Source organism: Mus caroli, unplaced genomic scaffold (assembly GCF_978045245.1).
Source record: "Mus caroli unplaced genomic scaffold, Mus_caroli_1 scaffold_10, whole genome shotgun sequence".
Taxonomy (NCBI): Eukaryota; Metazoa; Chordata; class Mammalia; order Rodentia; family Muridae; genus Mus; species Mus caroli.
Window position 1 is genome coordinate 82,560,562 of NW_028227265.1, and position 12,366 is coordinate 82,572,927.

Below are 12,366 nucleotides of genomic sequence, written 5' to 3' on the forward strand. Positions count from 1 at the left end.
CAGGAGGATCTCTGTAAGTCTGAGGCCAGCCTGGTTTCTATAGTGAGTTCCAGGACAGTCAGGGTTACACCGAGAGACCCTGTCAAAACAAAACAAAACAAATTAAAACTACCCTCCAGTATTAATGTCTGAGGGGGTTTGATAGTTAATGTCAGAAGAGGGCTGCTTCTCTCTTCCTGGGGAATTCCAGAGGCAGCTCTACCTTTTGTAATCATCTGCAGCATCGTTGAGAGCAGAGGATTCACAATGCGTCAGAATGTAGACAAAAGGCATGAAGGCCAGACTCCAAAAGCAAAGTACTCACTGTAGGCTTCGAAGAACAAATAGCGGGCTGCTCGCATGCAGAAAAGAAATTAACTAAAGAAACCGAGACCTGGAAGGTGACCAAGAGACCTTGACGGCTGATACGTTTTCCTAAGGAAGGCTCTGTGTCCTGCCTTCTGCCCTAAAGCTGAGTTGTAGCTACAGGGGGATAAGATGTAGGGAAGGAAGGTGGAAACTAAAGAGGTCTGGGGAATCCTTGAGCAATGTGACCCCTGCCCCACTGCCAATCGCATCCAGGGACACCATGGAACATATTCTTCTTGTGTGGCACTTGATTTGTATACAAAATGTACCTCCTACAAGTTCACATGCATGAAGGCTGGGTCTCCAATACAAATGTTCAGGGGTGTGGCTTTGGGCAACAGATTGGATCATGGGCACCCTGACCTCATTAGTGTGTTAGTGTGCTGATGGATTCATAATTGAATGAAGTACTGGAAGGCAGCAGGAACCATGAAAGGAGGGGCCTGATTGGAGGAAGCCTGCCATTGAAGGAGTGCCTTAGAAAGGCATTCTGTCCCACAAACCTTCATGGTTCCTGACTACTGAGAGATTATCAGTGTTCTCCATTTGTTCTAGTTTACAGAGCAAAGTGGACCGTGGGCAGAGACTGCTGAGACCATGATGCGCATCAGTCATCTGTCAAGTTGTTGTGTTTTGTTCACATATTTTTGTCACAATGACAGAAGAAGAAGAAAAAAAATTAAACAAGACATATACTAGAACCAACTACATAGTGTGCCTGGGCCAGTGGGCCAGAAGCAGGTTCATGTGGTACCCCAACAGGTCTGTCCAGTGATCACTTCTTCCTGAGAGAGGGAGAGAGATTGCAGGGACCTGAGGGGCTCCCTCTACAGTGCCTGTAGCAAGTTAGCTAGAAACATAAATGAACATGTTGGTGTCTTTTCAAAATATTAGAAATTACTGAAGAACAATAAATTCTCAAGGTAAAATGGTTTCAAGGGTAGTAACTTGCCAGATGACCCTGCCTACCTCCGTAATCTGGCTAAGGTGAATACAGTTTCCCTTACTGTGACTTCAATTACTAATATGAACTCTCATACCACACAGGATGCAGTAGTAAATACATCTACCTCTATATATGCGTGTGGCAGTTTGGATGACAACGGCCCCTACAGGTTCATGTGTTTGGCTTGGTAGAACTGTTTGGGAAGGATTAAGAGGTGTGGTCTACTAACTACATCCCTGTTGCCAAGTAAAAACCCACCATTTCTCAAGTTCCTTCACTGAATTCAGGCATGGATTCATACCTAGAGTCACAATGTAGTGCCAAGGAAGGGTTAACCCCCACCCCCCCAATAGACAGGATGCAACTAACGGCAGGGTCTTTATTCTATTCAAACTAGCTCGGGTCCCTCAGCTCACCACCGACATGCAGGATGGTTTTGGTAGAGAGAGAAGCCCCCAAATAACTTGGAAACTAATGATAGACGCCAGCCTGTTAGTTTACCTGAATTTAAACTTAGGTCAAGTTCTCTTGAAAAATGGAATCTGAATTTAAGAGATTTGGCCTCTCATCAACACTTGGCCTTAAAAAATAGTCACCCGGGGAAGACTGCTCGGCCATGGGGTTAAGCCAGTACAAAGTCTTTACCAGCCAACTGGCAACTGACTATGTGCTCGGGATCCCAGTGTAGCCCTGAGCCTTTCCCGGGATGAGCTTTTACACACAGCAAATCATGCCCTGAATTGACATACTCCAGTTAACAAGAGCAGTAAGCCAGAAGCAGGACGACAGAAACTCATAAACAAGATTAGTTCATTTAGGGAACTATGCACTTTGTTGGATTAGGGGTTTGTTTTTGTTTTAGCAGATGATGCTGTCTCCGTGCTGAGTTTTGTAGCCTGAGTGGTACTTCCATCATGGAGTCAGTTGTGCTAATGTCTGGGGCCTTGGATACATTGGAAGGTGGAGGCAGGAGGATTAAGAATTTAAAGTTGTACTTGACTGCATAGGGGGCTTAAGGCCAACCTGGGCTACATGAGACTGTCTCATAAAAACAACCAGTGTTCATTTGTTTATACATAGAGCACTGCTTTCTCCTTATGATTCATAAGTGATGGTACCCACATCTTATATATAAGGAAAAAGAGACACATTTAAAAAGTTAAATACTTTGCCTAAGATCGCAGTATTGCTAAACAGTAGAGCCAAGATTCAGTCTCAGGAATGTCTGACTCCTAAAGGCAGTATTTTCTTAAACCACCAAGTAAAACAACCCAGTGTATGCTCCTTGGGCCCCATGGGTTTCTTCAGGAACATTCCTTCCTGCTAACTTGCTGCGCTCGGGTTCATGGCGACCACACAGTCACATGCTGGGGCCGAGGGAGCAGAGAATCACACATCTCTTCTTCTTGCTGTTAACACAAAACCCACAGCTCTTACTTAATTTTTTTCTCCAAAGACAGGATTTATCTATGTACCCCTGGCTGTCCAAGACATTACTGAGTAGACCAGGTTGGCCTCACAACTCAGAGATTTGTCCACCTCTGTCTTCTGAGTGGTAGGATTGACACGTGTTGCTACCACCAGCTCACAGCTCTTATCTTACAGGGAATAAGATATGGTTTATTCTGGAGCCATGTTGAGTGACCACAGCCTGGGAACACTGATATAGGTTGCCCCAAATTCTCTGTTATAATGTGGAAGGAGTTTCCACATTAAGTGTTCTGGTTTTATAGAGCAAAGAAAGTCATAACAAGGCTAGTTTAAAATGAATTGAGAGAGAGAGAGTACATCAAAATGACATTTACAGGAAGATGGGGAAAGCTGCTTTTTTTTTTTAAAGATTTATTTATTTATTATATGTAAGTTACACTGTAGCTATCTTCAGACACTCCAGAAGATGGAGTCAGATCTTGTTAAGGATGGTTGTGAGCCACCATGTGGTTGCTGGGATTTGAACTCGGGACCTTTGAGAGAGCAGTCAGTGCTCTTAACTGCTGAGCCATCTCTCCAGCCCCAGGAAAAGCTTTTCTAGAGGTTCAAGATGCTACGTGGTGACATTCTTAGCTTTTGGGTTGGTGGAAGCAAGTGGCCTGCTGAGTTAATAGATTCTGAATGTATTACTTATAAGATGTTAGTTAAGACACAGGGATGGGCAAGAAACAGCTGTTCTGGAACTGGGTTAGAACTAGCCCAGGATAACATAATTTCCCTCTGGACTTGCAATATTCCAACCTCCCACAGTTGGGCAGTGCTAACTGGTCAGTCATTCTCTGCAGTTTCCTCCCGAAAGTTCTCACTCACACAGATAACTCTCAGTCGCCCAGCGTTGAGTGCCTCTTCTGTTGTGCCCTTAGTCCCTGGGTTCCAGTCTTGGTTCAGATCCTCGCTGTTTCATAATCGCCGTTTTACCAAAGAGCGATACAGTAGAAGGCAAGAAACCAGCTGCATTGGCTGGCTTTCTGTTATTGTTCTGCCATGAACTAACCACGTAAGCACTCTAAAGACTGCTCTCTTTATGTGCATGATAAATGTCTCCAAGGGCCCACGGAGGCCTGACTTTCTGAAGAATCAGGATTAGGTTTATTGTCTTACCCATGCCACGCCTCCAAATACTAGCCCTTCCCTGGTCTGTGTGTGCTCTCTCTAGGTTTAAATCTTGCACATTCTAGGATAAAGTATAGAATTTCTCAAGGGGAAAGGGAGAAAAAGTTCAGCAACATCTGATCTTATCGCCATTAAAAGGAAGGTGGAAATCAATAAGATGAGACTGTATAAAATCATATAAAGAAACACAAGACTTTCTATTCTTAAAAACGTGTCCCACTTTGGTTAAAAGGTTTAGAAAAAGAAGTCCTCTTGGCCACAGAACTCCCCAGAGCTGCCCCATGTCTCTTCCCAGAGCTGCCCCATGTCTCTTGAACATGCCTGCGGCCATTCTTTAGGAACTTGGCCGGTAGCTGGGCATAGTTATGTTTGTCAGGAATCCCAGTGCTTAGGTAGGTGAAGCAGAAAGACTACCTGGTTCAAATCTGGGCTACGGGTGAGAAACCCCTCTTCCTTCCAGTAAATAATGAAAAAAGAAAGAAAATAAATAAAAACCTATTCCAATCATCACAGAGTAGTCCTGGTCTCCTCCAGTATGTATTGAGTGTGTTCTTTTTCTTCCATGATACTGGCCTGTCTCATATTTTATTATTCTTGTGGTAGAAACATGACTCAGACCTTTATAATTAGAAGATTTCATACCACTAGCCAGAGCGTTTATTTAAGGCACAGAGACGAGAGCCAATGAATTCAACAAATTCCCGACCAAGTCTCAGCAGATTGGCAAAATCTGCCATAAAATGCAAGCTCCCTTCCTCCTGAGATTGCTAAGCCCTGAAGAGTGTATACAGTGAGTGAAGAGAACCAACCGTATGCCACTCCCTTGAAAAACTTGATTGAGATCCTAGCTGACTCAGAGAAAGAAATGTCAACAGACCCAGAAAAAAAAAAAAAACGGGCTTCCTGACTATACTGAATCCCTGGCTCCCACAGTCTGCCTTCTTAACTATGACGGCCAACCCATCTCTTTTTTGTTTAAACACAAGCCATTTTAAAATCTCACACACACACACACATACACACACACACATGTGCTCAGAGGGAAGGGGAGGGGAGGGAGAAGAGGGGATGGAGAAAAAAAGAGGCCAACCTTATATACAACGTATGTGTAAGCTTGACATAAAAAAATATAACCGAAGTCAATTGCTGTGCCACCAGAAAAGAAGGCAATGAGTCCTTGTAGCACACCTGACAGGGGTCTGTGCTGATTTGAGAAAGGAACCCAGATGAACCCAGTGACCAGTGTCACTTCATAGTCTCATTTAGCCCTCAAAGCTGCTACAGAGGATTAACATTGGTTACTGTTAAGTTCTGTTTACCTATTTTTGGTTTCCAGAGACAGGGTTTCTCTGTGTAGCTCTGGCTGTCCTGAACTCCATCTGTAGCAGGCTGGCCTCGAACTCAGAAATCTGCCTGCCGCTGCTCCAGAGTAGTTAGATTAAAGATGTCTGCCCAGCTTGCTACTTTTGAACCTTAACACCAAGGCAGAGGTCTTAGGATAAACCATGAGTTTATACATAGAGTTCTCCACACTGCCAATTTACCACCAGGGATTAGATTTTTCTTATAAGCACATACTTTTAGACTATCCATATATCTACAGTGGGATTTCTCCTTTAGAATTTCTTTATATAAGAGTCAAGCATTATTTGTCTAAAATTGAGAGATTATGACGGTAAAGATGAAGCACAATATTTAAATTTATGAAAGAACAAAGAACAACCTCTTTTGTGTTTGTTTGTTTTCTTTAACAAACAAACAAACAAACAAACAAACCAGAATCTCTAAATAGCTCTGGCTGTCCTGGAACCCGCTTGCCTCTGTCTTCCAAGTGCTGGGATTAAAGGCATGCACCTCCACACTCAGTCAGATAGCTTCTTTTAACTGACCAAAATTGGGAGGAGAAGGAGGCATTGTTAAGTATTGTGGATTCATCATCTTGTACATTCGAAAATAAAATAATGCTTTAAGTTTTTTTAAACTTTTCACTTATGGCTGCTTTCCCTGTATGTATACCGCATACATGCTTGGTGCCCTGGGAGGACAGAAGATTGCAGATGGCCTTGGACGGGAATTACAGCTGTGAGCCACCTTGTGGGTGCTGGGAGGGAGAGAGGGAGGGAGGGAGGGAGGGAGGGAGGGAGAGAGAGAGAGAGAGAGAGAGAGAGAGAGAGAGAGAGAGACATATAAGTGAGAATAAGAGTGACAGAAAGTGGCATTAACCCTGGCCTGGTGGACTGGGCCCAGAAATGAGGGAGATTTCTATTGGCGTGTTTATTTTCCTGGGGGTTTAGTATGACCCCTTTTACTCTTTAATATGTATGGGGATTCTACCCCACTTCTTGTTTGTATAACTACACAGCACAGAAATGCTATAATTTATTAAAAACCTGTTGGCATTCAGCCGGGCAAGCTCTACTAATCCCTCCACTTGTTAAACCCATGGAATGCCGGTCCCTTGCAGGTCTGCTGTCTCCCGCAATGCTTCTGTTCCAACGATCTGTGCTCAGGGTGCACTTGTCTCTGCCTTGATGATGGTCCATCCCATCTAATGGACACCTCCTGCTCTTTCTGTCTTCTTTCTCCTCCTCCTCATGATGGCTCTCAAGATAATCTCCCCACCCCCCACCCCCGATTCTAAGGGCCACCACCCTATCTTCTGCCCAGTTATAAGCCTCAGCTATTTATTGACTAATCAGGAATTAAATTGGGGAGCAAGATTTACACAATAAACGCTGGCTTACAAGATGACAACCAAATCCCACAGTTCAGAACTTAGCATAAGTTGGGCAGTGGTGGCGCACGCCTTTAATTCCAGCACTTGGCAGGCAGAGGCAGGCGAATTTCTGAGTTCGAGGCCAGCCTGGTCTACAGAGTGAGTTCCAGGACAGTAAGGGCTACACAGAGAAATCCTGACTTGAAAAAAAAAAAAAAAAAAAAAAAGAAAGAAAAAAAGAAAAAAAAAAAAGAGTAACTGTTCAGAATTTAGCATAGCACTTGTATACACAGCACCAGACCAACCATCAACAGATTTCCACTTTCCTTTTATGCTTTTTCATTTTTCGTAAACATTCATTTATTCCACGCATGTGTGCTTTACAGTTTATTTAAAAGTGGCCAGAGCTTAAGCTGTGTGTATCTCCCACCCAAGTAACTAACCAGGCCCGACCCTGCTTAGCTTCCGAAATCAGAGGAGATCAGGCACGGTCAGAGTGGTATGGCCGTAGAGAAGCTGTGTTTATCTGAACACCTTCCTTTTCTGCATTCCAGAATGTCCATTTCAAACATTCTCAGCTCCAGCATGCACACTCCAGTCTCCACTCCATCCCGACTTCCCACCTCCAGGTTTATAAAGCCTTCTGCTACGGTGTGATCTGGAGTCTCTGGAAGGCTCATGTACCCTAAAGGCTTGGGCTCCCACTGGTGGTGTTACTGGTAGGTGGTAGAATCTCTTGGGGGTGAAGCCAAGCTGAAGGAAGGTAGGTCATAAGAGAGGCCGTGTCCTTGAAGAACGTGCGGAGACCCCAGGCTCTTCCTTTCTTCGTTTCTCAGCACCCACGAAGCAAGTAGACTTTCTCGTCCTTGTGCTCTCTGCTCGACACTCCGTGCTATTACCCGCAGAGGATGCGGGAGCCAAGGAAACTGAACACATTAGCCTTTCCTCTGCTGAACTTGATGTTGTCATTCTCTGTCGCCGTGGCAGGGCGAGCTGGAACACTTTTTTTTTTCTTTTTCTTTTTAAATTAGAGAACTGGACTGGGGATATACTCAGTAGTATGCTTGCAAAAAGGAAAGGGGGAGGGGGAGAGGAAAAGAGGAGGGGGAGCGGGAGGGGTGGGGGAAGGAGGAGGGGGTGGAAGAGAGTTGAAGAAGGGGATGAGGAGAGGGAGGAGGAGGGGGAGGAGGAAGAGGAGGAAGCAGCAGAGTTATCTAAAACAATCTACCTGCATCACAGATGGCCCCCTCTACTTATGAATAACTTGTTACCTGGTTTTCCTTTACAGGTCTTCACAGTCTTCTCTTAGCTCTACCAACCAGCCTTTGCAAATCACATTCAAACCACTCCCACCTTAATTTCAGAAGCTGGCTGGGAACTCTATATAGACCAGGCTGATCTGTCTCTGGCTCCTGCCTGCGTGCTGAAATCAAAGGCTTGCACCACAACACTCAACTACCCATGAGCTTCAGGGTCTTCCTCTCTCTTCTCTCTTTCCCAACTAAAACTCCATTTCCTTCTTCTGCTGTCTGGCTAATATACTCTAATATACACTTTCCTTCTTGTTCTATTAAATGTCCGGTATGCCTTCACTCCAACAGAAACTCTGTTGCTCAGCTCACCAATGGTTGCAATCTCTAAATGTGGTGGTTTGAATGAACATGGCCCCCTCGCCCCCGGAGGGAGTGGGGCTCATAGGAAGTGGCGATATCTGAGAGGATTAGGACTTGTGGCCTTTTTAGAGTAGATGTGGCCTGTTGGAGGAAGTGTATCACCGGAGGTGGGCTTTGGCATTTCAAAAGCACAAGCCAGGCCCAAGGTTTGTCTCTTTCTGCTGATCCAGATGTAGAAGTCTTTACTCCTCCAGTATCACATCTACCTTTGTGCTTCTGTGTGTCCTGCCATGCTGATAACCTACTAAACTCTGAAATTGTAAACAAGCCCCAACCACATGCTTCCCTTATAAGAGTTGCTGTGGTCATGGTGTCTCTTCATAGCAATAAAACAATAAGACAACCATCAATACCAGTGTTCCTCTAAGTTGACTACTGCTTCTAACACAAAACATGCTCTTGTTAAAACACATCTTGTGCATATAATGAAAGACTCACAAGGTGAGGACTCAGGAGAGGCGACACCTCAAATCACTCACGAGAAACGGTCTTGATGCAAACTACAAGAGGAATTTTATTTCAAGAGTGCTCTCAGGCCCACAGTCATACACCACACAGGGGTAGAGGACTGTGGCGCCCTGAGTAGCTGGGTAAGGGGGTATTTAAAGGAAGAAACCACAACTCAAGGGGGTGGGGAGGGTGTTGTTGGAAAATACAAAAAATACCAGTTAAGAGTCACAAGGAATACCTGGTAATTGTGTGGGTCATTTCTCAAGACATTATTTCTATGAGCCCCTAACAATAGCACATTTGTATAGCGGGTCCCATGAATGGTCAGGGTGGTCCTTTTTGAACAAACACTCCCTGAACCCAGGAAGCAGGTGGGTGGAGGAATGTCGATATCTGTTTTATGATTAGCATGCCTTGGAGCATTGAGTCACAAAGGTCACATTCTCAAGCCTGGGCCTAAAGACCTAGTTTTTATGTTTTTATATTACACTTTTTCATACATGTAAGTAATAATTGGGGAAAAGAGGCTATCAATTTCAGAATGGTGGAGGGCATGGAAAGGGTTGAGAAGAGGGGTCTTGGGAAGGGACGAGGGGAGGGATTTGAATTGGCCTGGAGGAAGGGAATAATGGTGTAACTATATATTAAATTAAAATGTATCCCAGGCATGGTGACATACACCTTTAATCTCAGCACTGAAAAGGCAGAGGCAGGAGAATCTCTGTGAGTTTGAGTCCACCTTGCTCTACATAGTGAGTTCCGGGATGCCATGGTTATGTAGAGAGACCCTGTCTCAAGAAAATTAAATAAATAAAATCTATGTTAGATAATCTTTTTTTTTTTTTTTTTAGAAGAGGGCGCCAGATCTCGTTGTGAGCCACCATGTGGTTGCTGGGATTTGAACCCTGGACCTTTGGAAGAGCAGTCGGGTGCTCTTACCCACTGAGCCATCTCACCAGCCCATATGTTAGATAATCTTGGCTTTGACATTCAGGACTCCTTATCACTGGGATCTATATGCCTTGTGACCTCACATATTTTGTGTCAAAAATTCTCCCTCACTGTGAGGTGTTTTTCAAACTAAACCAGAACTTCAGCCAAGACACCAGCTGGAATATTTGCTCTGCAGTCCAGATGTGGGTCTTCACATCTCCATGGCTCCCTTTAGGTTGTTTTGTGGGATGACATCTGAAGAAAAACTGGCTCCATGCTGGAATTGTTCACAGATTCCTTCAGAGAGACAGAATCCAACAGCAGTTACAATGATGGATCTCCCACTGATAGCACAAAGCCTAATCTCCTCAAACGAGGAAGACTCATTAGCGCTTGAACTCAGTTACTAGGGGGAGTGGCTGTGAATATCTCTTCACAGGTTCTCCCTGTTAGCTGTGCTTGGGTTTCTAGTAGAGACAGGCTTGAACATCCTAGGCCTGTGCTCTGTTGACAGTGACACCATCTGACCTCCAGTCTATTTAGGACAATCTCTGTTCAGGTCAGGACAAGCTGAGGGCTCCTCCTTGTTGGCTTGGCTCTCCCTGGATCTCAGCAGCCAGGTGTGTTACCAAGAATTCCCTTTGCCAACTTAGGCTACTATCCCAGCCATAAATCACCTTGGATTTTGTTGCCTGTTCTTCAACATTGAGCAGGCACTTCACCATTTAATTAGTTCAATTAGCTATTAGAAAAGTTTCATGGCTCTCTCTAGGTCCTAAGATACTTGCAGGAGTGCACACACACACACACACACACACACACACACACACACACATACACACAGTCTCTTGCTCTCTGTATATGGCTATATATGTCTGTGTGGTGTTCATTTGTTGGGAGAGAAAAGAAAGTACTGTGGTAGGTCATGGCATAAGGATTCTCTTCTGTGCTCATTTCTCCACACTTTGACAGTGTGGAGAAAACACAACAGATAAACATTGGCTCATAGTCAAGGGGTACAGTCCCTCACAGTGGGAAAACAAGGCAGCAGACAGCTCTGTGGAGACACAATTGTACCACCAGGACTGCTTAACTCCTAGTAGAACAGGAAGCAGGGAGGCCAACTGGATGGCCAGTCAGGCTATAATTCTCAAGGTCCAATGCCCAGTGATTTCCTCCAAGTCTTACCTCCTCCAGATAGTGTTGTCAGCTAGGGGCCATGTTCAGACATATGGGCTTATGGGGGAACATTTCACACGTAAATCATAATGCTATCCTGAGTTTTCTTTTCTCTTGAATGGAATTCTCAACTTTGTGGTCTATGGCCTATACCCTGAATCTTCATATTTACAAAAATTACATCATGGGGGGACTGTAATCAGGCTATATTGAATGAAAAACCCATTATGTAGTGTGAATGTGTATTTGTGGGAGGATGCACAGGTGCAATGTGGTACATGTGGAGGTCAAAGATGGAGCGTGGAGGACTGGACCATCCCACTGGTCTTAAACTGAACTTTTTAAGACTCTAAAACCGCCAGGTGGTGGTGGTGGCGCACGCCTTTAATCCCAGCACTTGGGAGGCAGAAGCAGGCGGATTTCTGAGTTCGAGGCCAGCCTGGTCTACAGAGTGAGTTCCAGGACAGCCAGGGCTACACAGAGAAACCCTTTCTCAAAAAACCTTTAAAAAAATCTGTCACGTCCACTCTCGACCAGCAAGAACGACACGACCACCAGTCCTTCTAACAGCAGTTTATTCAGTCTTCATCTTTCTTCTTGTTTATATCTCCCCCAAACCCCGGGCCTCTCACTCTTATATACTCTCAGTTCCCATCCACTCACAGCAGGCCACGTCACCTCACCAGGCACGCAGCTTCAGCTAATCAGGGCAGCAGGGGCATATCTCCATCAAAATGGATTCACCAGTATCCTGGTACACCTGCACAGCTCTCAAGATGTTTGTGGCTTATATGAGGAAGTCAGGTGCAAGTCATAAGACTTAGCTGCAGTCCCTGGCACCTTTGGGACTGCCGCCACACCCGCTCCTCACAAAAATCTGAAACCAAAATACATATATATTTCCTATCAAGAACTCAATTTTTGCAAATAAATACTTGTTTCCAGACTCTTTTGGCTTTTGTTATAACTGTTGAATCCAAGTGAGGAGCCCCGGGCCTGTACTCTGAGAACCACCAGTTTCAGGCCATCATAGAGACAGCAAGACTATGTCTTCAAAGAGAAAACACTTTGCCGTTGAAAGGTTAGCTGTAGCCAGAAACGATGGCACAGGCCTTTAATACCAGCTTGAGGGAGGCAGACAGACTGATCTATAGTTTGAGGCTAGTCTGGTCTACAAAGTTAATTCTAGGACAGCCAGGGCTATACAGAGAAACCCTGTTAAGAGAAAGGAAGAGGGTTGGCGAGATGGCTCAGTGGTTAAGAGCGCTGACTGCCCTTCTAAAGGTCCTGAGTTCAAATCCCAGCAACCACATGGTGGCTCACAACCATCCGTAACGAAATCTGATGCCCTCTTTTGGAGTGTGTGAAGACAGCTACAGTGTACTTACATATAATAAATAAATCTTTAAAAAAAAGAGAGAGAAAGGAAGAAAGAGAGAGAGAGAGAGAAGGAAAGAAAGAAAGAAAGAAAGAAAGAAAGAAAGAAAGAAAGAAAGAAAGAAAGAAAGAAAACTGGG